Source organism: Bubalus kerabau, chromosome 19 (genome assembly GCF_029407905.1).
Source record: "Bubalus kerabau isolate K-KA32 ecotype Philippines breed swamp buffalo chromosome 19, PCC_UOA_SB_1v2, whole genome shotgun sequence".
Lineage (NCBI taxonomy): Eukaryota > Metazoa > Chordata > Mammalia > Artiodactyla > Bovidae > Bubalus > Bubalus kerabau.
Window position 1 is genome coordinate 66,865,396 of NC_073642.1, and position 24,611 is coordinate 66,890,006.

The following is a 24,611-nucleotide window of genomic DNA, read 5'->3' on the forward strand; positions in this document are numbered from 1 at the left end:
ATGAATACATCCATTTGTCAGGGGTCATGGAGCGGCAGTCCTACAAAGGCTGTCTCGTGTTGGTGTACTCAGTCTCCTGGTCCTCTCCCTTCTCCAGGGCAGAGAGCGATGCAAAGACTTCAACAGAGAGAGCCACTGACATTAATTTTCCTACCGGCTTACTGGCTAAGGAACTCTACAGCTGTGGCCAGCCCGTTTGCCCGGGTCTCGGGCTCTACTGCGTTAAATCGAGTTGGCAATCGGTATTTGCAAAACGCTTTGTCATCGTTGACTGGAAGATCCCAGTGTCCCTTTGGTATGGCAGAGGGTCTGGAAGGTGGAGGGTGGTCACGGTCACCCACCTCTCACCTTTGTTGACATAACTAGATGCCAGGATCCAAGAGCAGAGCAATCAGAAGACAGGGTTGGCCCTGGGAAGCCAGGAGCCAAGATCCGGGTGATGGGTAATGCGTGGAGGACTCGTATAAGGCTTTAGAGGCTACACGTTGCCCAACAACATGGAGCTGGCCAGGACACCAGGGTGTCTGCCAGCCTCCGGAGGCCACGCTTGGCACAGCCATGAAAGCCACAGCCACAAACACTGACAAGGCAAGAATAAAATAGGGTGAGAAACCAGCTTTCCTTTGCTTCTCAGACTCTTTGGAAGATTCTGGAAGGGCATTTGCTTACCCCCTGGAGCGAGAGCCCAGATTCCTCTATGGTTCGGTCAGGAAGTGCAATGAAGCGTCCATTGTGGCCAGGGCTTGTGCCACGACACCCGGCCCCTGCCTTCAAGGAGCTCACACTTGGATGACTTAAACCAAGAGCGATGACTCAGAGGGGTCCACACGTGACCCTCTGAGGTCAAGGTGGTCTAGTCCCTGGCAAGGGCCCCCAGAGGGGCGGAGCTGAATCCAGCCAAGAATCAACAACCAAGGACAGCAGGGCCTCATCAACGAGAAAGCCGCCTCTCTGCTGTCTCCTCCCACGCGTGCTTCCCAAGAGATGAGAGCCACGGTGCTTAGATGCTAATTGGCTACAGCGGTACGAAAATGTTTAATATGCCGGGGACGGCCAGGGGTCCAATGTGATGTCCCAAGGAAAGCATCAGGCATCCTTTCTGCTTAAAGAGGAACAAGCTTCCCATGGACAAATCCTGCTCATGAGACAAGACGAGAGCCTCCTCCTGGCCTGGCAAAACCTCAGAACCCCAGAGACAAGGCCACCAGGGCCACCAGAAGCGGTGTCTTCTGCTCCAGAGGCAGAACAAACATTTCCATGGAGCGGCGACTTTAAGCTCCCCCGGAGGGAGGATGTGAGCTGTGAGAGCCCAGTGAGTCAAGGGCAAGGTCAGAAGAGCTCTGGGTGCGGTCCCTCTGTCTCGCCCTTGCAAAAGTGTTCGTGAAGCGGGTGAATTTCCCCATCGCCTTTGCTTCTCGGGCCCCTTCATTAACTGTGCTTTCTGGCCTCCTTTTATTTCTAATTGTTTTCTTAAGCTTCTAAAAGGAAACTCTGCTTTCTTTTTAGACCTGCTTACATTTAAATCCATTTAACTTTTTGTCTGGGGCCCCGTCTCTTCCGGAAAGGGCCCTGGGCTCCCTGTGAAGCGAGCGTGCTTGTTACAGAGTTGGAGGGGATCAGGCGACCTCGGGAGGCTACGGCGTGGTCATTCCGGAAGACAGTTTGTGGGGATTTCTTTTTGCGGGTTTGCTTCTCCTTCGTCCAACTCATCCAGTCAGTTGAGTATGTGAGAGTGTATTTTCAGAATCTGAAATTCGGGGCAGGGTTGTTGTTGTTGTTTAGTCAGTAACTCACGTCTGACTCTTTTTGTGACCCCATGGACTGCAGCCCGCCAGGCTCCTCTGTCCATGGGATTTCCCAAGCAAGAATACTGGAGTGGGGAGTCATTTCCTTCCCCGGGAGTATCTTCCTGACCCAGGGATGCAACCCACATCTCCTGCATTGGTAGGAGGATGCTTTACCACTGAGCTACCAGGGAAACCCATTTTGTACTAAATAAGGACAGGCATTCAGGGTGGTTGCAATTTTGTTGGTAACAATAGTCAAAAAAGTCACCTTGTATAAAGCACGTGCCTGCAACCCAATGTGTCAGCTGGCTTCATTCAGTCCTCCTCCAGATACTGCCGGCCTTGTATTATCACCCCATTTCAAAGATCACAAAACTGAGGCACAGGGATGTATAGCCACTGGCCCAAGTCACATGCAGTGACAGAACTAGGGTTCTAACACAGGTCTGATCCCTAATCATCCCACAATTTCAAGCTGCCCCCGTGAAAGCCCAGCACCTTCTGTATGATTTTAGAACATGTATCCTTCTTTCAAAATGCAGATACAGGAAGTCCCCTACATAAGGATCTTCAAGTTACACACTTTCAAAGATGCATTTTCCATGTCCAATCACATAAGTTGGTTTATGGGTCTGGTGTGCATGCATCTCTCACAAGTCTCCTCCTGACAAACCATCTCCCACCTCCTTTCCCTCCTCCAGTCAATCACTCTTCTTGGCTGTTCACTCAGTATCAACCCCTGTATGCCCACTGTTGTACTGCATACTGTACCGTTCAAGGTTGCTGTTCGTCGCTAAGTCATGCCCGACTCTTTGCAGCCCCATGGACAGCAGCACACCAGGCTTCCCTGTCCTTCACCATCTCCCGGAGTCTGCTTAATCTCATGTCCATTGAGTCGGTGATGCCGCCCAACCGTCTCATCCTCTGTCACCCCCTTCTCTCCTGCCCTCAGTCTTCTTCAGCATCAGGGTCTTTTCCAATGAGTCCACTCTTCACATCAGGTAGACAAAGTATTGGGGTTTCAGCTTCAGCATCAGTCCTTCCAGTGAATATTCAGGACTGATATCCTTCAGGATGGACTGGTTTGATCTTGCAGCCCAAGGGACTCTCAAGTCTTCTGCAGCACCACAGCTGGAAAGCATCAATTCTTCGGTGCTCAGCCTTCTTGATAGTCCAACTCTCACATCCATACATGACCACGGCAAAAATAATAGCTTTGACTATACAGACCTTTGTCAGCAAAGTGATATCTCTGCTTTTTTATACACTGTCTAGGTTTGTCATAGCTATTCTCTAATTTCGTGGCTGCAGTCACCATCCACAGTGATTTTGGATCCCAAGAATACTATTCAAGGTACTATAAGATTAAAACTGTTTTATTTTTATGTTTGTTTCTTTTTTATGTATTATTTGTATGCAAAGTATTACAAACCTATTACAGCACAGTACTATATAGCCGACTGTGTTAATTAGGTACTTAGGCTAACTTGGTTGGATTTACAGACAAATTGGACTTATGAATGCGCTCTTGAAACAGAATTTGTTCGTATGTAGGGGACTTATTGTATTTTATAAATAAATTTTTAAAATTAATGTTGCAAGCCCCTTTGATTCAACTTCAATTCAAAAACACGCCAAGATGTCACTCAAACAAAGGAAGGTCAGGAAGGCCAGTTCTAGCAAAGTGACGGGAACCCCTCTTGGGGAAAGTTTTCCTGGGAGAGGAGACTATCACCCACAGCTCACAGTCTGACACTGTGGGCAGGGCCGGGAGGGAGGGTCTGGGGTTCAACACGAGCCCACAAGCTGTCCTGCCAAAGCGCGACAGGACAGGGAATGTGACAATCCAGCACAACTGCCAGCCACGCCCCGGCCCCAGTGCCATGAGTTGCAGAGAAAACAAATTAAAGAAGTGGTTTTTGAAACTGCCATTAAGCCAGGGCACAGTGGAAGCCAGTCCGCCTACAAGTGAATGCCCTCTGGCCACGGCTGCCCCCACAGCCTCACCAGTCTGCTGCACGTCTTACAGCAATTCACCTCCAAAGGCAACATGTTTTAAAGCCATCGCTGGCTAATTTGTCACAGTTTACCTGTGACACTCAACCCCACGGGATGTTATTTTTCACGGTTAGGAGGGCCGGGACGGCCAGCTCTCGCGGACTGGCATCTTTGGGGCCAGCCTCTCTGTGCTGAAAGCAGGCGCTGTGCAGAGTCCCCCAGGGTCAGGCCCAGACGACCGTCTGCTCCAGCTGCTGCCCGGGGTCACCTATCTGCACGCTCTAAATCAGGTGTCTAAATCAGATCAGAAAAGCCTTTTACTGGAGCCAAACTGAGGACTCAATTTTGAGAGAGGGCTCAGATGAGTGAGACTTGCTGACAGCCCGTCGATAACTCAGAGGAGCTGCTCTGGAGAAGCGTGGTTTTCAGCTCAGCTCTATTCTTGTCAGAACAAAGAACATGAAATAAGTCGGGGATACATGCCTTCAAGGTTTCAAAACACAAAACTAGATCAGCACGTGCACAGAGTCAGCACGGCCTTGCCACCTGGGAAGAGAGTCTTATCACTGAAGGAGGACCAGCATTAGCGTCTCCATTTTTAACATGGACATTCTTTACGTCTGGTCAACACACTCTCTTCTTCAAGGATTAAAGCAGATGTACAGTGAACATCTGATAGGCCACAAACTGACTGTTTTAGCTAACATAAAATTCAAGTTTTGTCATTGTTGTTCAATCGCTAAGTCGTGTCTTACTCTTTGTGACCCTATGAACTGCAGCACATCCAGCTTCCCTGTCCTTCACTATCTCCAGGAGTTTTCTCAAACTCATGTCCATTGAGTCAATGATGCCATCCAACCATCTCATCTGACACCCTCTTCTGCTCCTGCCCTCAATCTTTCCCAGCATCAGGGTCTTTTCCAATGAGTCAGTTCTTTGCATCAGGTGGCCAAAGTACTGGAGTTTCAGCTTCAGCATCAGTCCTTCCAATGAATATTCAGGACTGATTTCCTCTAGGATGGACTGGTTGGATCTCCTTGCAGTCCAAGGGACTCTCAAGAGTCTTCTCCAACACCACAATATGAAAGCATCAATTCTTTGGCACTCAGCCTTCTATATGGTCTAACTCTCACATCCATACATGACTACTGGAAAAACCATAGCTTTGACTATAAGTTCAAGTTAAATCATGCACAAACCAGAATGACTTCCCTGGACCTCAACATGTCAAAGTGTCTTTCATAACTTTGAGCTGGGTGGAATCAGCCAAATTCAAACCCACTCGTGTTCGCGTGTGTTTTCTAACCCGTGTGAGTGTGTCTAGAGGCATGTGCACATGTGTGTGTGATGAACTCGATGCTCTGCTGACAGGCCCAAAGAATCAAGGAGTCATATCTTAGACATGTAAAGCTGCTTCTCCAGTCCAGCACATAAGTCTCTGACGAACTCACTGAACAAAGAGCAACACAGATACTTTTTTTCTATATTTTTTATTACATATTGAAAGTGAAAGTATTCTCACTCAGTTGAATCTGACTCTTTGCAGCCTCACAGACTGTAGCCTACCAGGCTCCTCTGTCCATGGAATTTTCCAGGTAAGAATATTGGAGTGGGTTGCCATTCACTTCTCCAGGGGATCTTCTCAACCCAGGGATCAAACCCAGGTCTCCTGCATTGCAGGCAGATGCCCTACTGTTTCTGAGCCACCAGGGAAGCCCCGGTGGCTAATTATTTCTCTATGGAGTGAACAGGTGCTTGCTCCAGGTCTCTGAGGGGCACAGAAAAAGAACTCTATAGCCCTGACATGATATGATTCTTAAATGGGAGGGCTATCTGGAACTCCACAATAAGTCGTGGCATATTAGGTATTTATGGTTACTCTTAATAATGTACATTAAATAGAGAGCTGGACAGTACCAAGAAGAGGTGTGTGGTCCATGACAACAGCATCTCCATCCTCCCAAGGCAAATGGCCATCAAATGCCTTGTCAGGAACCAGAACACAGAACCAATCCTCTCAGTTGGCTAGTATCACACGTCTAGTAGACGACCTAATGCCATCATCTGGTGAGTCTTTGAGAATTTGATTTTGTGGCACTTACTGAAAAAGGAATTGCTGATTTCCTTCAGTTTTTGCCTAAGGACTCAGTTGAATACAAGTTAGATCCAACTGTAATCTTTTTACAGGAGGCTAAATTGAGACAGAAAGGCTAGGATTTTTCTTCAAGTGGAAATGGAGATTTATTATTTACGAAATTGCCTAAATGTTGCTATTGAGGTTTTATAGACTCACAGAGTTTTTTTTTTGTTGTTTTTTTTTTTTCAAAAAGCTAGTCCAATAATTGGATTCTGTACCAATTATCGTGTTTATCCTGGGTGAATTACCCATCTATGAGTCATTTCTGTCTACATCACCCTGCCCAGGGTTAAGAGAAGCATCACAAATAAGAAGGATCTGGAAAAGGCTTCTGATGGTACTCATGACGGGGCGAGGGGCAAGTTTCAGTGACAACCTCAGAGGGAAATTCACTGCTTCTGATAACCAAATCCTTTCTGTCAATTCTAAAATGAAAATAAGGACTTTGTTAAAATGTTATATACCCTGACTAGCAAGATCAACTGAAGATGGAAAGAACAGTCCTCTCTCAGTATCTGGGGTAGGGGGCAGGAGATGGTTCCAAGAACCCCCCTCCCCACCCCAGATGCCACCATCCACAGATGCTCAAGTCCTTCTCATAAACTGGCCCAGGACACTCAGCCTCTACATCCGTAGGTTTGGCATCCATGGATTCAACCAATTGTGGACGCAAAATCTGACCTGCAGTTGGTTGAACCCACAGATGCAGAAGCCGGGGAATGCAGATGGCTAGGTATTTATTGAAGAAAATCTGCAAAGAAGCGAACTCTTGATGTTCAAACCTGTGCTGTTCAAGGATCAAGTGTAACTGGTAGCCGGTCTTCTCAACAGAAAGCAAGAATATAAGGAAACAATGGTGTTACTGCTGGTAGGTATTTACTTCCAAGTTAGTTGGTTGGGGGGGTGTCGGAATATACAATTTTGACCTATTAATGTCCTTTAAGGAATCAAATTGTCAGATTTTCAATGACTGTACTTTACTGTACTTTCAAATTGTCATCAAGGTTTCACGATACAAAAAGAAAGGAAATGTTTGACTAAAATAATGATCTCAAAACAAAACTCCTAATTTTAGTTGCTTCAATACATAACGTCTCCAGAAACAAATTTGAAGAGAAGGCAAATAGCTCTTTGATGCCTTAAAAGGTGCTGTAAATTTCTTTTGTTAGTTTACAGAAAAAGACAGATCAGAACTGGTTTTTTTTTTTTTTTTCCCCAAAAAATCCCCCATTGGGAACAGGCTACCTTTTCCATGGACTTCTGTGCACACTTAACACACCTTGCACACACAAGCTGAGCCTGTGGGCTCTGTGTCTTCTTGAACACGTCAAAGGGACCCAGACACAGAAACAGATCTTTCTATATTTTAGTTATATACCTACTAGGACTGGATGCCTTTTCTCCCTGATGGGGGAAGGTATATTTAAGAAATGTAAAGATATATTTTTTAAATATCAGATCCAGAAAGCATAGAATTTCACGTTTGCCATTCCCAGAGATTCATGCAATTCTTCAGAATATAAGGTTGCTTAATTTTCAGCTTGTACTGGGTTTGATAGTGTCCCCTGCCTCCCCTGGCCAAGTGCATGTCTATCTGGAACTTCAGAATGTAAACTTATTTGGAAGTAAGGTCTATGCATATATGCATATATGATTAGTTAAGATGGGTTAGATTGGGTTCTTATAAATAGAGCAGTGAATAGAAAAAAACTCACTTCTCCCCCATGTGTGTTCCTCCTCTTTTCATACCATTATCCCAGTAACAACACTTCTGACACCAGATGTGTGGGGCCTTTCCCCCACACCAAGCAATTCTGAGACACCAGCTGGGTGCCCAACAATTCAATGCTGAGCTAACTGTTAGGAGACAGAGCAGACCTCGGGCTTCCCAGGGGGCTCCGTGGTAAAGAACCCACCTGCCAATGCAGAAGACACAGGAGACCCGGGTTCCATCCCTGGGTCGGGAAGGTCCCCTGGAGGAGGAAATGGGACACCACTCCAGAATTCTTGCCTGGAGAATTTTTCATGGACAGAGGAGCCTGGGGGGCTACAGTCCATGGGGTCGCAAAGAGTCAGGCATGGCTGAGCATGAGTGCAGACCCCACAGGTTAAAGGCTGAGTCCCATGGGAGGGTCCCCCACCTGGGATGCCAACCAAATTTCAGGTCTCCAGGTTCCTACAACATCTGTCTGATCGGAGGTTCCCATGACCTTTGGATTCAATTATTTGCTAGAACGGCTCTTAGGACTCAGGAAAACACTTATTTATGTTCACCAGTTTACTGTATAACAAAAGATACGACAAAGGATACAGATGAACCATCAGATGATGAGATACACAGGCGAAGTCCAGGAGGGTCCCAGCACAGGTGCCCTGTTCCCACAGAACAGTGGCGCTCGCCTTCCTGGCATGCGGACAAGCTCATGCCTACGTGAGGAAGCCTCTGAAAAAATCCCAACCCCATGGGGTTTGGACAGCTTCCAGGTTGGTGAACCAGCCTCCATCCAGGAGCCCACCCAGAGCTGCCTCATTAGAACAAAAGACACTCCTATCTCTCAGGAAATTCCGAGGGTTTTAGGAGCCCTGTGTCCGGGATGGGTCAAAGACCGACTATCTAAACAAAAGATGCTCCTGGTACTTTAATCACTTAGGAAATTCCATGGGTTTTAGGAGCTCTGTGCCGGGAACCAGGGGGGCAGAGTACATACTTTCTATTCTTTCACGAGCAGGCAGATACAAAGAAACACAAGAAACAGATACACAAGGAGAAGAAGGCCATGTGATGACTGAGACAGAGTCTGGCATGAGCCACGTACAAGCCAAGGAGCTCCAAGGACTGATGCAACCACCTGAAGCCAGAGAGGGCAGAGAAGAGTTCTTTCCAGAACCTTCAGAGGGAGCGTGTCTCTGCTGACAATAACTCCAGCCTTCCAGACTCCAGAATCCCAAGACTACACATTTCTGTTGTTTGAAGCCACCCAGTTTGTGGTGATTCGTCACGGCAGCCCCAGGAAACCCATACACTGTTGAAACACGTCTTTCAGGGATGTGATTTATCCCTATTCCCATATTTGGACAAAGAAATTAAACCCTATGGTATGACCAAAACCATCTGAATCTTTTGCAGTGGGTGGCATCCTTGGTTACATATTAGAATCCCCTGGGAGCTTTTAAGGTCCGCTCAAGCTGTACCTCGGACCAATGAAATCAGAAACTCTGGATGTGGGGCAGAAACATCGCCGCTTTTTAACCCTCCCTGGGTAATTCTGATGTGCAGCTGAGGTCACAGACACCACTGACCCAGGTGGTGCCACCCCTGCATGATTTTCTAACAAAACCACAGGCTGCTGAGCCAGTTGGGTCTTGGTTTGATTTCTGGCTCTGCCACCTACTAGCTGTGTCCTTAGGCAAGTCATTTAATTTACCTGGTGTTTGGGCTTTCCTGGTGGCTCAGACAGTAAAGAATCTGCCTGCAGTGCAGGCAACCTGGGTTTGATCCCTGGATTGGGAAGACCCCCTAGAGGAGGGCACGGCAACCCACTCCAGTATTCTTGCCTGGAGAATCCCATGGACCGAGGAGCCTGGTGGGCTGCAGTCCATGGGTCGCAAAGAGTCGGACAGGATTGAGCAACTAACACTTACTCTTAAAAGTGAAAATGAGATTGCGAAGATTCATCTTTTTAAGAGTGTAAAACATCTAAAAATGCCAGGCTCATATTAGACACATAATAAACACTACTTTCCTTTTATTCTTGCAACATATAGAGAGGCAATTTAGCAGGATATGTGAGAACCCAGGCTCTGGAGCAAGAATGTAGGCGACTGGATTCCAATTTCACCATTGACTGGTTAGAAACCCTCCGGCAGTTCTCCACGCTCAGTTTCCTAATCTAAAAAATGGGGCCTCGGAGAGCCATCATGAAGTTTACGTGGGAGAGATAATAAGATAATTTGATCCAGCTAAAGCACTTAAAACAGTATCTGGCACAGTTAAGCATTCAATAAATGTTAGCTCATACTATAGACATTATCTGATAACACCCTGCACAGTCCCCCTTGATGACACGAAACTCTGCGGGATAAATTTCTGCACGCTTCCCTTCCCCATCAGATCGATGAGAAAGAGCTGGATTAGACCAGGTGTCAGCATACTCGAGCCCTGAGCTCAGCGGAGATATACTAAGCTTCAAGACTTACAGCAGGTCATTCCTCCCTGTCCCCCATTTCAGGATGCACCTTGTAAAAGGTTTGAATAAGCTGACCCCTAGGGTACCTTCTAGCACAAAAAAGGGTGATTGTCTGAATACTATAACGTGATAGATGAAATTTTGAGTGTGCTTGGCCAGCAATCTCAATGCTTTTACGGCATTTAAGGTTAAGATTCATAAAAACCTGGCATTAATAGACAAGGATCAAGTTCCTTTTTTTTTTTTCATAGCAAAGGACAGTTCTGAGACATTTTTCAAGACATTTCAGGCCACAGGTACTCAAGTCCAACCACATGACAGCTGAGGGAGCTGGGGAAGACTGCAGCCTCACCTGCGCTACAGTTTCAAATTCATAAAGAGCCCTCTGTGGGAACAGAAGTGCATACAATCTCTCTAATGGGCAAGTAGGTAAATACATAATGTAGTCAAAAAAAAAAATAACCCACACAAGTAATGAATGACACTTCTAGGAACCTACCCGAGGAACCACAATTCAAATCTGCTTTTCTTATGCTTTGGGGACCAGCAGTGTAGACCATCTGAACCACTGAAAAGTCAGTTAACAGGGAAATCATCAACAATGGCAAAAGTATACTATAAAGATCATATTATGTCATAATCTAAAATGCGGAACCATTCACCAATTTTATGACGAAGAACCAAGGCCTTTCTCTCAGGGTCTGATCCCTGATGAGAATCCTGCAGCATCTTTCTTGCATAAACCACACCTAAATGATTCATGCTCTTAATAAAGTTTGGGGCAGGACTGCCCTGGTGGTCCAGCAGTTAAGAATCTACCTGCCCATGCAGGGGACACAGGTTCAATCCCTGATCTGGGAAGAGTCCACACACTGTGGAGCAACTAAGCCCATGCACCACAACTACTGAGCCTGTGCTCTAGAGCCCGGGTCTGTAACTACTGAGCCCCCGTGCTGCAGCCACTGAAGCCCGTGCACCCTAGAGCGCACGCTCTGCAACGAGAGGAGCCACTGCAATGAAAAGCTGAGCACCGCAGCTAGAGAATGACCCCTGCTCGCCGCAACTAGAGGAAGCCCTGAAGCAGCAAAGACCCAGTGCGGACAAAATAAATTAAAATCCATTTTTTAAAAAACATGACAAAAATACCTTAAAATTTTTTTAATTTAAGAAATAAATTAAAAAATACAGTTTGGGGCACAAACATCAAGATATTTGGGCATCAATATGGAAGTACGCACTTCTCTTAGTTTACAATCCTTTTCCTCAGATTGTTTACAGTTGCCTTGCCCATAACCTTATTTCACTGCAATCATATTGTTCCTTTATTTTATTGAGTCTCCCCAAAACGTTCAGGTCTGTTTTTATGGTTTTTTCTAGAAACAACTATCCTTTCGTTTTCCACTCATATTTCGTAGGTTAGTTTTCCAATCAACTAAGTCATAGTAACAACTGGCATAAACAGGTTTGGGAATAAACACAATTAGCTCTTGGTAAGCATACATCCCAAATAATGGGAGTAGGAAAAAAACAAAAGTTCTCTGTACAGTCAGCACTGGAGGTGTGGGAGTGTCAGTTGCTCAGCTGTGTAAGACTCTTTGTGACCCCATGGACTCTTCTAGCCCGTCAGGCTCCTCTGTCCATGGAATTTTCCAGGCAAGAATACTGGAGTGGGTTGCCATTCCCTTCTCCAGGAGATCTCAACCTAGGGATCGAACCTGGGTCTCCTGCATTGTAGGCAGATTCTTTACCATCTGAACCACCTGGAAAACCCCTGCAGAAGGTACAGAAAAATGTAATTGACTGCAGAAGGTGAAGAAAATGTCAACTGAATCCAGTCAGTCAAATGTCAATTACATGGAGAAGTGGTTAAGACATTTCTTTTACAGTCAGATATTTTATCAAAGGTTTATGTAGAAAGATGTTCGGAATAGTAACCAATACAGGCAAAAAATATGGAAACAGGAAATACATCCATAAGACAAATATATATAATATATATGTGTATACACACACACACATTGAAATGGTATATACTAAAGCTATATTTTTAAACTATCTTATGATATGTAAACTGTTGATAACATTACCATAATGCTTATTCATTCAATAAAGATTTATTAAGCAATAGAACATTTTGTAAATTTTGAAACAAAACTAGTATTTAGTATCTTTCTTATAAAATCAAAAGTGAGCCAGAATTTAGACAAATGGAATTGATGTCATCTTGAGCCCTTCATTTATTTCTACCTTGATTTATTTGGAGCTTAAGCATTGCTTTTAAGAAAAAATATATCTCATACAGTTTCTCTGAAAATAAAATGCATTTAACCTCCATGAAAGGAAGAAGGATTTTTCCTCCTAGTATGACCAAGAGAGTTTCCTATAGACTCAACCCTTCTGCAGATAACAACAAGCAACTCTGTATAAAAATATAAAACATAGCTTTTGTTCACTGGAGGATGAATAAAAGGCAGGCAGACTCTTAAGGAAGTTGATATTTGGAAGGAAAAAAATGGCAAGAGATGAAACTCCCATTTTTATAGCTTTTAGCCTACGGGCAATTCAAAATTGTCACCACAGAACTAGCTAAATCTTTAAAGGAAAACCTACAGTTTTTCTGGCCTGAAGAACAAAAGGACAGAGCTCAGGGCAACCAGAGTCACTGGAAAATCAGGGGGTAATTCTGAAAAGGATAGAATCGGAAGAAGGGCACCCCAAATTCTCTATATAACACCTGAACCATGTATGTGAGAGGTGGCTTTCAAAGCAGTAAGTGAATGACAAAGAACAGAGCTAAGATCCGAGCTATTCAAAGAGAAAGAGTTCACAGTTTGAGTCCAATTAAATTTATAGTCTGCTTTAAAAAAAAATAACATTCTTCAAAGAAATATAACAGAATCCAGATGGCATTCACAATGTCCAGGATACAATCCAAAATTACACAACACAGAAGAAACAAAAAATGTGACTTATCTTCAAGAGAAAAAAACGATAGATGGAGACCAACTCCAAAATGACTAAAATACTGAAATTATAAGACAAGGATTTAAAAACAAGGACAGATATAAAAATATGCTCTCCATGCATGTAAAGACAGGAAATGTCAGCAGATAAATAGAAACTATTTTTTTAATGTTAAAAGGAAATTCCACAGCATCAGTATACAATATATGAAATTAAAAATTCCTTGTATATGCTTAACAGCATAATGAGTGTGACAGAGGAACAAGTTAGTGAGCTTGAAGACAGGCCAAGAGAAATAATCTAATCTGAGAAATATAAAGAGAAAACTAGAAAAAAATTAACAGAACCTCAGGAAGCTAGCATACAATATCTATCCTAAGTGTAACTGGCATGAGGAGGAAAAAGAGAATAAGATAAAGAACATTTGAAAAACAATGGCAACAATTTTCCCAAATGTGATCAAATGCTTAAATTTTCCAATAAGAAAATCAGAAAACCTCAAGAAGCAAAGCTTCAGAGAAAAGCCCACCTAGACTCCCATAGTCAAAGAGTTCCAAATAAAAGATAAAGTGAAACATCTGAAATCAACCAGAGAAAAATGAAACACTACGTATAGAAGAACAAGTCAAACGGCCTCCGGTTTATCATGACTGAAGACCAAAATACACTAGAACAGCATCTTTAAAGTTCTAAATTAAAATAAACTTAAAAACCCGTCAACTCAGAGTTTTGTGTGCCGTGACAGTGAATATATCCTTTCAGAATCAAGACAAAATAAGAACACTTTCAGGTAAAAGATAACTGAGAATTCACTGACATCAAATCTGTACCAGAAAAATGCTATAGGAAGCTCTTCATTCTGAAGGGAAATAATACCACATGAAAAATTCAGATCTTCTGGGAAAAAATGGAAACTATTAGAAATGATGAATCTGTGAAATATCTGGATGATAATAAAAAATATTTTAATTTATTTAAAAATATAACCAAGTGAAAATTACAGTAATTGTATGCATGGCTTTATAATATAGACATAATATAATAACTATAGCGCAAAAGGAAAATAGAGGTAAATAAATGTATGCAATTTCAAGGTTTTTACATTTTACATAGTGAGCTACAATATTAACACTGAATAGACTGTGATAAATGGAATATATATATTGCAATGTGTAGAGAAATCACTAAAAGATTCAAAGAAGAACAAAAAAATATATGTGGAATAAATAGAAAGCCAATCACAAAATGGTAGACCTAAATCCAATTATATCAAAAACACATTAACTGTTAATTGACTAAATACTCTGATTGAAAGGCAGAGATCATAAGACTGGATTATAAAACAAAAAAGCAGGATCTAACTACATGTTACAAACGAAGCATATTTTAAATATAAAGATATAAATAGGTTGAAAGTGAGTATAAATATTTATATCATGAAAATAGTAAACATGAGAAGACCCAAGTGAATATATTAATATCAAGATAAAATAGCCTTCAAGAGTGGAGTACTGATAGAGATAAGAAGGGCTATTTCATAATGATTACAAGCATAAACCCATCACATCAAGTAACAACCCATAAACGTAACAGTAGATCTTCAAGTATGTGAAGCAAATATTGACAGAATTAGAGGGAAACATAATTCTACAGTCATAGTTAGAGATTTTAACTCCCCTTCACTCAATTACTAATAGAACAACTAAACAAACAAGCAAACAAAATCAGTAAATCTATAAATGATCTGAACAATACTATCAGCCAACTTTACCTAACTGATACCTACAGAATACTACATCCAATACCTCGAGAATATTCTTTCTATTCAAATGTACATTAAACATTAATCAAAAGATAAAACAGCCTCACTTAAATCATACAAGGTATAATCTTTGACTACAACAAAATTAGAAATCAGTTATAATAAAATAATTAGAAAATCCCAAATATTTCAAAATTAAACAACACAATTCTAAAAAATCCATGGGTTAAGGAATAAATCACAAGAGAAATCAGAAAGTATTTGAACTGAATGATATTAGAACTACATATCAAAATTTGTGGGACTGACCTAGAGCAGAGCTTAGAAGGAAATTAATAGCTTTACATGCTTATAATATTTGATAGGAAGAGAGATCTAAAATAAAAGATCCAAGGTTTCAACTTAAAAAATTAGGAAAAAAGCAGCAAAGGAAACCCAAAGTAAGTGGACAGAAGAGAATAGTAAATGTAAGGGCATAAATCAGTGCAATATAAAACAAAAAAAGTACAGAGCAATCAATGTAACCAAAAGCTTGTTCTCTGAAAGCTAAATGTGACTGATACATGTCTAGCTATTCTGGTCAAGAAAATAAAGAAAGAAGGCACAAATTAACCTCAAGAGCAAGACAAGGGACATCACTACAGATCCTACAGATATTCCAGAGATAATGCCAACTTTAACAAATTTGACAATTTAAATGGAATGGACAAATCCTTTATAACAGAATATCTTGTCACATATTCATAAAAGACATTTTTTTATGACATACATAGCCTCAAAGAAAGTTGCTGACCCAGACCCCTTCACCAGTTAATTATGTCAGCATTTAAGGAAGTAATAGTATCAATCCCTTACAAACTTGCTTAAAATAGAGGAGGAAACACTTTGTAGTTTGTTGTATGAGGCCACTGAAATCCTAAAATCACAGTCTGACAGAGATATTATAGAATATAATTATGGATCAATATCACTTATACTGTAATGTTTAGAGAAATCACTAAAAAAAATTCAGAGGAACAAAAAGAAAATATGCAGCAAGTAGAAAACCAGTCATAAAATGGTAGGTAGAAAAAGAGATACAAAAATTCTTAATAAGAAACAGAAGACAGAAAAGTATTAAAAAGAAGAGCATATCATGACCAAGTAGGGGTTATCCCAGAAATTTATGTTTGAATTAACATTCAAAAAAACAAGCAAGTAATTCTCAGTATTAACAGACTAAAGGAGATAAGCCATGTGATCATTTTAATACATGCATAAAAAGCATTCAGAGCTCCCCAGGAGCGCCCACTGCAGTATTTTTGCCTGGAGAATCCCACTGACAGAGAAGCCTGGTGGGCTACAGTCCAGAAGGTCTCAAAGAGTCAGACATGAGTGAATCGACTTCGCATGCACGCACACAAAAAGCAGTTAACAAAACTCTAATTCATTCATGATAAAAACAAAACATCAGACATATAAAAAATAACATCAGATATATAACTAATACAATATTTAATGATGAAAGACTGAAAATCTCCCCACTAAGGTTGGGGACAAGGGGAGAATGGACATGCTTATGCAACACTTCACTGGGGGTTCCAGCCAGTGCAATAAGCCAATAAAAATAAACAAAATATAATAAACAGATGCTATCCAGGTTGGAAAGGAAGAAGTAAAAAATGTCTCATTTTCAGATGTCATAATTGTTTAAACATAAAATCCAAAGGAATTAACAAAACAACTACCAAAACAAATTAGTGAATTTAGCAAGGTCAAAGGATAGAAGATAAACTTACAAAGTCAATTGCAGGAAACAGCAAAAAAAAAAAAAAAAAAAATTTTTTTTAATCATTTCACTTACATAATTGAAAAGCATGCTTAGTTGTGTCTGACTGTTTCTGAACCCATGGACTATAGCCCACCAGGCTTCTCCATCTATGGAATTCTCCAGGCAAGAACACTGGAGTGGGTAGCCATGCCCATCTCCAGGGCATCTTCTTGACCCAGAGATCAAACGTCGGGCTCCTTCATTACAGGCAGATTCTTTACTGTCTGAGCCACCAAGGAAGATCTATGAAATATTTAGGCATAAATTTAACAAAATAACGTGCAAGACTGGTACACAGAAAACCATAAAACATTTTGGAAGAAATTGGAAGAGGGCATACGTAAGTGGAGAGATATACCATGATGATGGATCAAAAGACTATCCACTCTTAAGATGTCAATTCTGACCAAAGTGATCCATAGATTCAAAGTGATCTCATTGATAACACCAGTATCTTTATTTGGTAGAAATTCAAAAAGTGAAGTCAGTCAGTCGTGTCCGACTCTTTGGGACACCATGGACCATAGACTGCCAGGCTCCTCTGTCCATGGGATTCTCCAGGCAAGAACACTGGAGTGGTTTGCCATTTCCTTCTCCAGGGGATCTTCCCAAGCCAGGAATCGAACCCAGGTCTTCCACACTGCAGGCAGATTCTTTGCCATCTAAGCCAGTTTAGTTTATTCTAAAGTGTATTTGGAAATACAGGGATGTTCAACTGCATTGTACATTATGGTGGTTACTAACCATACATGGCTACTTAAATTTATATTTATATTAATTAAAATCAAATAAAATTAAAAACTGAGTTCTTCAGTTGCTCTAACCACATCTCAAGGGCTGAATGTTCACACGTGATTCATGGTTATTTTTCTTAAACAGTGCAGGTATATATTTAAATCACTGCATAAAGTTCTACTGGACAGAACTGAATATCCAAAGCAAGCTTGAAATTACCTTTAAAAAATTAGAGGACTTATATTGGTGATGGACAGGGAAGCCTGGCATGCTGTAGTCCATGGGGTCGCAAAGAGTTGGACACAACTGAGCAACTGAATTATATTACCTGACTTCAAAACTTACTATAAACTTTTTGTTGTTCGAGCTTCCCTGGTGGCTCAGCTGGTAAAGAATCCCCCTGCAACACAGGAGACCCCAGATCCATCCCTGGGTCGGGAAGATCCCCTGGAGAAGGGATAGGTTACCCACTTCAGTATTCTTGGGCTTCCCTGGTGGCTCAGATGGTAAAGAATCTGCCTGCAATGCAGAAGATCTGGGTTTGATCCCTGGGTTAGGAAGATCCCCTGAAGAAGAGACAGATACCCACTCCAATATTTGTTTTTCAGTCTCTAAGTCGTGTCTGACTCTGCAACCTCAAAAACTGCAGTATGCCAGACTTCCCTGTCCCTCACTATCTCCCAAAGTGTGCTCAAACTTATGTCCATCGGGTCGCTAATGCCATCCAATCATCTCATTCTCTGTTGCCCCCTTCTCTGCCTCAGTCTTTCCCAGCATCAGGGTCTTTTCCAATGAGTTGGGTTTTCGCATTAGGTGGCCAAAGTATTGGAGCTTCAGCTTCAGCATCAGTCTTTCCAATGAATATTCAGTGTTGATTTCCTTTAGGATTGACTGGTTTGATCTTCTTTCTGTCCCAGGGGCTCTCAAGAGTCTTCTCCAACACCACAGTTCAAAAGCATCACTTCTTTGGCACTCAGCCTTCATGTCCAACCCTCACATCCATACATGACTCCTGGAAACACCGTAGCTTTGATTATATGGACCTTTGTCGGCAAAGTGATGTCTCTGTTTTTGAATATGCTGTCTAGGGTCATAGCTTTTCTTCCAAGGAGCAAGCGTCTTTTAATTTCATGGCTTCAGTTATCATCCTCAGCGATTTTGGAGCCTAAGAAAATGAAATCTGTCACTGTTTCCACTTTTTCCCCTCTGTTTGCCATGATGATGGGACTGGATGCCATAATCTTAGTTTTTTGAATGCTGAGGGTTTTTGTTTGTTTTTAATTTATTTTAATTGAAGGCTAATTACTTTACAATATTGTGGTGGTTTTTGCCATACACTCACATGAGTCACTCATGGGTGTACATGTTTTCAATCTCCTTTTTACCATCATCAAGAGGCTCTTTAGTTTCTCTTCACTTTCTGCCATTAGAGTGGTATCATCTGCATAACTGAGGTTGTTGATATTTCTCCCAGAAATCTTGATTCCAGCTTGCGATTCTTCTGGTCCAGCATTTCCCATGATGTACTCTGCATATAAGTTAAATAAGCAGGATGACAATATACAGTTTTGACTATCAGATCAGATCAGATCAGATCAGTCGCTCAGTCATGTCCGACTCTTTGCGACCCCATGAATCGCAGCATGCCAGGCCTCCCTGTCCCTCACCACTCCCGGGGTTCACTCAGACTCACGTCCATCGAGTCAGTGATGCCATCCAGCCATCTCATCCTCTGTCGTCCCCTTCTCCTCCTGCCCCCAATCCCTCCCAGCATCAGTCTTTTCCAATGAGTCAACTCTTCGCATGAGGTGGCCAAAGTACTGGAGTTCCAGCTTTAGTTTTGACTATAGTAATCCAGAAATTGTGGTATTTGCAAAGAAAAACACAGGAGAATATGCTCATGGCTTAAGGATAAGCAAAGATTTTTGTAAAAAAAACAAGTCACATGATGCAATAACCATAAAAAATGAAAATTGTGTGTTTACTCATCAAAAGCTCAGCAGTGGCCATAGGACTGGAAAAGGTCAGTTTTCATTCCAATCCCAAAGAAAGGCAATGCCAAAGAATGCTCAAACTACCACACAACTGCACTCATCTCACACACTAGTAAAGTAATGCTCAAAATTCTCCAAGCCAGGCTTCAGCAATACATGAACCATGAACTTCCAGATGTTCAAGATGGTTTTAGAAAAGGCAGAAAGCCAGAGATCAAATTGCCAACATCCGCTGGATCATCGAAAAAGCAAGAGAGTTCCAGAAAAACATCTATTTCTGCTTTATTGACTATATCAAAGCCTTTGACTGTGTGGATCACAATAAACTGTGGCAAATTCTGAAAGAGATGGGAATACCAGACCACCTGACCTGCCTCTTGAGAAACCTGTATGCAGGTGAGGAAGCAACAGTTAGAACTGGACATGGAACAACAGACTGGTTCCAAACAGGAAAAGAAGTATGTCAAGGCTGTATATTGTCACCCTGCTTATTTAGCTTATACACAGAGTACATCATGAGAAACGCTGGGCTGGAGGAAGCACAAGCTGAAATTAAGACTGCCGGGAGAAATATCAATAACCTCAGATATGCAGATGACACCACCCTTATGGCAGAAAGTGAAGAAGAATTAAAGAGCCTCTTGGTGAAAGTGAAAGATAAGAGTGAAAAAGTTGGCTTAAAGCTCAACATTCAGAAAACGAAGATCATGGCATCCAGTCCCATCACCTCATGGCCAACAGATGGAGAAACAGTGGAAACAGTGTCAGACTTTATTTTTATGGGCTCCAAAATCACTGCAGATGGTGATTGCAGCCATGAAATTAAAAGACGCTTACTCCTTGGAAGGAAAGTTATGACCAATCTAGACAGCATATTAAAAAGCAGAGACATTACTTTGCCAACATAGGTCCATCCAGTCAAGGCTATGGTTTTTCCAGTGGTCATGTATGGATGTGAGAGTTGGACTATAAAGAAAGCTGAGCACAGAAGAATTGATGCTTTTGAACTGTGGTGTATGAGAAGACTCTTGAGAGTCCCTTGGACTGCAAGGAGATCCAACCAGTCCATCCTAAAGGAGATCAGTCCTGGGTGTTCATTGGAAGGACTGATGTTGAAGCTGAAACTCCAATACTTTGGCCACTTGATGCGAAGATCTGACTCATTTGAAAAGACCCTGATGCTGGGAAAGATTGAGGGCAGGAGGAGAAGGGGATGACAGAGGATGAGATGGTTGGATGGCATCACCAACTTGATGGACATGGGTTTGAGTGGACTCCAGGAGTTGGCGATGGACAGGGAGGCCTGGCGTGCTGCAGTTCATAGGGTCACAAAGAGTCGGACACAACTGAGCGACTGAACTAAACTGAACTGATTCATCAAAAGGTATCAATAACCAAGCTACCACATGAGAGACAACATGTGCAAAACAAACGTCATACACAGGACTATATCAGGGTACATAAAGAACACCTATGACTCAGCATTGCCGGCAGAAATATCAACAACCTCAGATGTGCACTTGGATACCACTTAGAGTGGTATTGGCAGAAAGTAAAGAGCCTCTCAACAAGCGTAAAAGAGGAGAGTGAAAAACCTGGCTTAAAACTCAATGTTCAAAAGACTAAGATCATGGCATCCGGTCCCATTACTTCATGGCAAATGTAAGAGGAAAAAGTGGAAACAGTGACAAGTTTTATTTTCTTGGGCTCTCAAATCACTGCGAGTGGTGACTGTAGCTATGAAATTAAAAGACGCTTGCTCCTTGGAAGAAAAGCTGACAAAACTAGACAGCACATTCAAAAGTAGAGACATCACTTTGCCAACAAAGGTCCATATAGTCAAAGCTATGGTGTTTCCAGCAATCAGGTATGAATGTGAGAGTTGGCCCATAGAGAAGGCTGAGTGCCAAAAAACTGATATTTTTGAACTGTGCTCCTGGAGAAGACTGAGAGTCCCTTGGACAGCAAGGAGATCAAACGAGCCAATCCGAAAGGAAATAAACCTCTGAATATTCATTGAAAGGACTGATGCTGAAGCTGAAGCTTCAATACTTTGGCCACCTGATGTGAAGAACTGACTCACTGGAAAAGACCCTGATGCTGGGAAAGATTGAAGGCAGGAGGAGAAGGGGGCACAGAGGACGAGATGGTTAGACAGCATCACTGACTCAAAGGACATGAATTTGAGCAAACCCTAGGAGATAGTGAAGGACAGGGGAGCCTGGCGTGTTGCAGTTCATGGGGTCACAAATAGTCGGTCATGACTTAGCTACTGAACAACAACAATAACTCAGCAAATATAATAGAAGCACAAACAACTCCTCTCCTCAAAAAGGGAGCAGAGGGGCAAATGATTTAAAAAGAGACCTTTCAAAAGAAGATTTGATGTCTAAAAAGCACAAGAAAAAATATGCAACGTTATTAGAAACCAGGAAAATGTAAGTTAAAACCACAATGATAAACCACTACACATCTCTTAGAAGAGTGAAAATTAAAAGGAATGAAAATGCCAAGTGCTGTTGAGGCTGCAAGGCTACAGGAGTTCTCATACATGTTGTGAATGAGCAATGAGACAGCCATTTGGGGAAAAGACCTTGAAGTGTCTTATAAGACTAATCATATGCCTACGCTATGACTTAGGAATTTCACAACTGGGTATTTACTCAAGGGAAACAGAAACATATCCATTCACAAAAAGAAAATTATTCAAAAAGTATTTACAGCATAATCACCTAAAACCAGCAACTGCCCCTGTGTCCATCAAAAGAAAAATGGTTTAAAAAATTGTGATATAGTCACAGAACAGAATAATATGCAGCCACAAAAAGGACCAACCACTGACCCACCCAACAATTCAGGATAAATTGCAAAAAATATTAACATTATGTTGAGAGAAAGAAGTCAAACAAAAAAGAGGGCACACAGTAGGATTCTATTTATATGAAATTGCAGGACACACAAAATTAATCTGTAGTGTAAAAAGCATCAGAAGCGTTTTTGCCTGGGAGGGGAGTAGCTTGAGGTTGGGGACTGACTAAGATATTGATGTGGAAATTTTCTAGGGTGATGGTGATGTTCCCTGTCTGGGTGGAAGTTTGAATTGCAGAGTATGAACTTGTCAAAACTCAGTGTATTTGTTTTCTACTGAGTCATAAGAAATGACCATAAGCCGGAGGAGTAAAACCACACGTGTGTGATCTCATAGTTTTTGTTAGAAGTCCACATGAGACTTGACAGGGCTCTCTTCCCAGGATCTCACGAGGCTGCAGTGTGACAGCCAGGCTGTGTTCTCATCTGAAAGTCCAACTGGGAATCTCCTTCCAAGCTCATCGGGGCCATGGCCAGAATTCAACAGCCCAAGAGCCCCAGCTTTTTCTGGCTATCACCTGGAGACTGCCTCCACAGTCCCTAAGGTGCTCTTAGCCCCGTGTCATGTGGATTCTCCACCATGGCCACTTATTGCATCATGCTCACAGGAAGAGTCTCTGGTTCTCTCTGCTAGGAAGATGGAGACGCTGAGGGCCAGTGAGCTTACCCCTTCTAGACATCCTCTGGTTTGGCAGAGAGGATCTGTGAGGCATATTCTTGTCAAAAAATCCCTTCACCGGACTGGATTATCTGAGTTTTAGCCAAAGGTTATGCAATCACAACCTCAGATTTCTCTCCAGATCACACTGCCTTAATCTGAGCCCTTATTGTCCTCTGGAGAAGCTCAGAGTTTTCGAAAGTCAGCCAGTCCTGCTTCCTTTCTGTTTAACGGTTCTTCTATCAGTTAATCCCTCTCCTCTCACATCTTACGATAAGCAGCCAGAAGAAACTAGGGAATGCCTTCAATTCTTCGCTTGGGGTTGTCCTTAGCTACATATCGAGTTCATCATCTGCAAAGTTAGCTTTCCACTCAGCACAGGAGACAGCACTTAACTCTCTGCCCTTCCAGGCCAAGGACTCTCCCTTTCTCCAGTTTCCAGAAACATATTTCCCACTTCTTGTGAGCTCTCACCAGCAGCATCCCTAAAGCCCAGACTTCTACCATTAACAGTCTTTTCGGAAAGACTTGAGTCGCTCTCTCAGGCTCCTCTGCCAGCTGCTGAGTTCCAAAACCAATGCACATCTTTAGGTATTTGTTACAACAACACCCCACCTCCAGGTAATAATGCCTGCATTCATTTCGTTGCTGCAAACAAATCCCAACAAACTCGGCCACTTAAAACAACACACAAAAATTATCTCATAGTTTCTGTAGGTCAGAAGTCTGGGCGTGTCTTAGCTGAGTCCTCTGTTCAGGGTCCTATAGGACTGTTGTTTTCATCTGGAGGTTCAACAAGGGAAGAATCTGCTTCTAAGTTCACTCTCACCATTGTTTCAGAATTATTTCCTTGCTGTGTGGCTGAGGACCCAAGCTTTTTGCTGGCTTTCAGATCCTAGATGCCACACATAGTTCCTTGTCACTTGAGCTTCTCCAATATGATCACTTACTTCACTGATCCCACACTAAGTCTCTAGGTCCAGACTACTAGAAATAAGGAGTCTAAGACCATATAACATAACCACAGGAGTGATATCTTAACATCTTTGTCACTTACCACTGGATATAAGCAGCTTAAACCTGGCTTAAAACTCAGCATTAGAAAACTAAGATCATGGCATCCAGTCCCATCACTTCATTGAAAGGACTGATGCTGAAGCTGAAGCTCCAATACTTTGGCCACAAAGATGTGAAGAACTGCCTCACTGGAAAAGACCCCGATGCTGGGAAAGACTGAAGGCAGGAGGAGAAGGGGGCACAGAGGACGAGATGGTCAGACAGCATCACTGACTCGGTGGATATGAATTTGAGCAAACTCTAGGAGATAGTGAAGGACAGGGGAGCCTCTCCTTCATGGCAAATAGATGGGGAAACAGTGGAAACAGTGACAGATTATTTTCTTGTGCTCCAAAGTCACTGTAGATGGTGACTGCAGCAATGAAAGTAAAAGACACTTGCTCCTTGGAAGAAAAACTATGACCAACCTAGACAGCATGTTAAAAACAGAGACATCACTTTGCCGACAAAGGTCCTTCTAGTCAAAGCTATGGTCTTTCCAGTAGTCGTGAGAGCTGGGCTATAAAGAAAGCTGAGCACCGAAGAATTGATGCTTTGAACTGTGGTGTAGGAGAAGGCTCTTGAGAGTCCCTTGGACTGCAAGGAGATTCAGCCAGTCCATCCTAAAGGAAATCAATCCTGAATATTCATTGGA